General features: G+C 46.0%; 1 pseudogene; it reads left to right on the top strand.

Annotated features, from left to right (window-relative positions):
* Positions 1–222: 222 nt before the first annotated feature.
* Positions 223–1,112, top strand: LOC113633272 (ADP-ribosylation factor-like protein 2-binding protein pseudogene; annotated as a pseudogene).
* The last annotated feature ends 2,226 nt before the right edge of the window (positions 1,113–3,338 follow it).

The raw sequence follows: 3,338 nt of genomic DNA on the forward strand, positions 1-3,338 counted from the left end.
GGCCGGCGCGTGGCCCCAGGGAGCCTGAGGCCCAGGCCTCGCGCGCATGCGCTACCGGGCTGGGCCATGAGCCAGGAGTGGCCTCGGCGGCGAGGCCTATCCGGTGCCGCTTGGGTGTCTGCGGAGCAGAGCTGAGGCTGCGCCCGGGCCCGGGCCGCGGGTGGGGTACAAGGCCCGCGGGCACCTCGCCCGCGCCCGGTGGATTAGACAGTGGCGGCGGCGATGGACGCCATAGAGGAAGAGAGCTTCGCGCTTTCTCTTCCACCTCTGATGCAGAATTTGATGCTGTGGTTGGATATTTAGAGGACATTATCATGGATGATGAGTTCCGTTTATTACAGAGGAATTTCACGGACAAGTATTTACTACCAGGAGTTTGAAGACACGGAAGAGGAGAAGCTCACCTACACGCCTGTTTTTAACGAATGTATTTCTTTGGTAGAAAAGTATATAGAAGAGCTGTTGGAGCGGATTCCTGGATTTAACATGGCGGCTTTCACTACAACTTTACAGCACCATAAAGATGAAGTGGCCAGTGACATCTTCGACATGCTGCTCACGTTTACGGATTTTCTGGCTTTTAAGGAAATGTTCCTGGACTCTCGAGCAGAAAAAGAAGGCCGAGGACTGGACTCAAGCTGCGGTTTAGTGGTTACTTCATTGTGCAAATCATCTTCATTGCGCAAATCATCTTCATTGCCAGGTTCCCAGAACAATATGCGGCCCCAAGTCCCACCTCCAGGTACTGGGATCTTTCTGGACATCACCAGCCGAATAGACTGGGAGAGGCTTTGGCTAATGACGTCAGAAGAATACATCTCGGAAAGACTGGCTGTTCTGCAACCCTTCATTAATGTTAAGTATTGATGGGTCAGAAGAAAATTACCTGACCTTCCAGGGACACGTTCTTGTCTTCAGTAACCCTAGTACTCCTCCCAGAGTAGACACCTCTCTCAGGGGCTTCTGAGTGGCTCCTGCAGCAAGCCCAAGCCCAGCATTCCACCTGGGGGGCCCTTTCCCAGCATACATGTTAGCGTGTCCATATTGGGAGAACCCACCATCACCAGCCCTCTTGCCCAGCGGGCCTTGCATGTCCCACCAGGCTTTTTGTGCACTCACAGCTTCTATGGGTCAGAGTTTCAGTCCTGCAGCCTCTACGGGGTTTTTGACTGGGAGTGTTTAATCTAGAGTTTAACTCAAGCTAGCTGCCCATCTCAAGATTTCTGAAAATGCTACTATCACAGCTAGTCTTGGCTGTAGAAATCAACTTAGAGAGATGTCCTTTACCTAAAAGCTACATGTGAAAATCAATGTCTGGGCTTCCCTGGTGGCGCAGTGGTTAAGAATCCACCTGTCAATGAAGGGGACTATGGGTTCGAGCCCTGGTCTGCAAAGATCCCGCATGCTGCAGAGCAGCTAAGCCTGTGTGCCACAACTACTGAGCCTGCACACCTAGAGCCCATGTTCCGCAACAAGAGAAGCCACCACAGTAAGCCTGTGCACTGCAACAAAGACCCAACGCAGCCAAAAATAGATAAACTTATTTTTAAAAAAAGAAATCAATTTCTAGTCTTATATGTCTAGTCCTTGTATCACTGTCTTCTGCTGGTCCTGATGTAGTCCCATTGTTTCTATAACTCATTTACGTGTTTTTGAAAAAATATTTTTATAGATGAATACTCCGGCTAACCTAGTGGATATAATCTTGGAACTTCTGTGATTACCCACTTCAAGATCAAAGTATTATATGCTGTGCTTTTTAGCTGTTAGTGCTATGAAAGCAAAAATGCTTTCTATGTTGGTGTTTCTATTTTACTGGGCAACAATGAGTATATGCTGGAAGTAGTCTAAAAGGTTTCCTTTCTTAGAGCATGCTAGTGTTTGTGCAGGTTTGCTTAAAACCCTTTCTGTGTAAATCAGCTCCTTAGGTTTTCTGTTGGGATAGGGGCTCTGCACTTCCTTCTCACTGTCAAAATAATCCCACCAAGATAGTGTTCTTCTGGTCTAGCTCAGTACAAGTAGGAGATAGCAAACAGCTTCACTGGTCATCTATCTGCCTGGATTGGTTTGGTTTAGTACAATGTTTGATAGAACATTACTGACCAGAAAACATGGGTGTCACATCCCTTGAAAGAAAAACCATAGTTGTTCAATTCGCAGTGTGCACCTTAGTTTTTTTGTAGTTGTTGTTTTTATTTTTATTTTTCAAGTAAAAATAAGAATCTCTACTGACTTTTCACTTGGCTATTCTGGTTTTAAAGGAGGCGCTCTAGGCTATGTGTTTTTCTGTACCAACGTGGTGCTTATTAAATACTTTCGTACCATGAGTCACATTTGAGGTGTTTTACGAAAACAAAACAAAAAAAAGAAAGAACGGGTTGGGCGAGTTCCTGCCTGGTGCCTCAGGGCAGGTAAGGGGTTTGCACAAAGTAATGGAGAGGCTGTGACAGCAATAGGAATCGGATGCTGTCCTAATTCAAGAGGTTTGATTAGGGCTTTTTCTGAATTAAGCTTGATTGGGTGATACCTTTCGACACTTTAGGTTTCTCAACCTCAGCACTATTAACTTTCAGGACTGTGCGTTTTAGGCTGTTTAGCAGCATCCCTCACCTCTACCCACCGGATGCCAGTAGCACTCCCGGCAAGTTGTGACAACCAAAAACACCTCCAGGCATTTCTAAATCCTCCCCCACCCAGCCCCCAGGAGCAGAGACAGAATCTCCCCCTGCCGAGAACCACGGCTTCAGACCCAGCTTCTTTTCCTTTTAAAACCTGGGTGTATTTACAACCCATCAGGCCCATTGTGTGCAAACCAGCAGGGATGTGAGGACAAAGCACAAGGGGTTCAAGACGCCAGTCACCCTAGGCCCAGCCCCTCAACCTCCCGGGGCTTGGTTTTATCAGCCTTAAAATACTGTTATCATAACTTTTATCTTGCAAGACTGTTGTTTGTTTAGTTAACAAAAACTCGCTAAGCACCTATTATTTGTTAGGCTATGTGGTGAGGATGGGCATGTGGAATAAACATGTCAGAACATGAAATTACCCTTGAAGCGCTACATGTATGTGCTTCTGCGGTAAAATGAATAATGAACCTTTGGAAGGTGGCACTTTGAGAAAGACCGAACACAGGCCCACAACCTTATTCACATTTCTGAAACGCAAAAAACTCTGAAAACATTTTCTTTTTTCTTTTCTTTTTTTTTTTTGTCATCAAAATCTATTTGCCGGCAAAACCTGACCTGACACGGATGAGGCTCTGTACATTTTTTATCGATCCTGCTGAGTATGAATGGTCATATTTTTCTGCACAAATATTAATGTGTTAGGTCAAGGGG

Source organism: Aethalodelphis obliquidens, unplaced genomic scaffold, assembly GCF_003676395.1.
Source record: "Aethalodelphis obliquidens isolate GAN/ISIS:26980383/991018 unplaced genomic scaffold, ASM367639v1 scaffold39, whole genome shotgun sequence".
In the NCBI taxonomy this organism is placed as follows: Eukaryota; Metazoa; Chordata; class Mammalia; order Artiodactyla; family Delphinidae; genus Aethalodelphis; species Aethalodelphis obliquidens.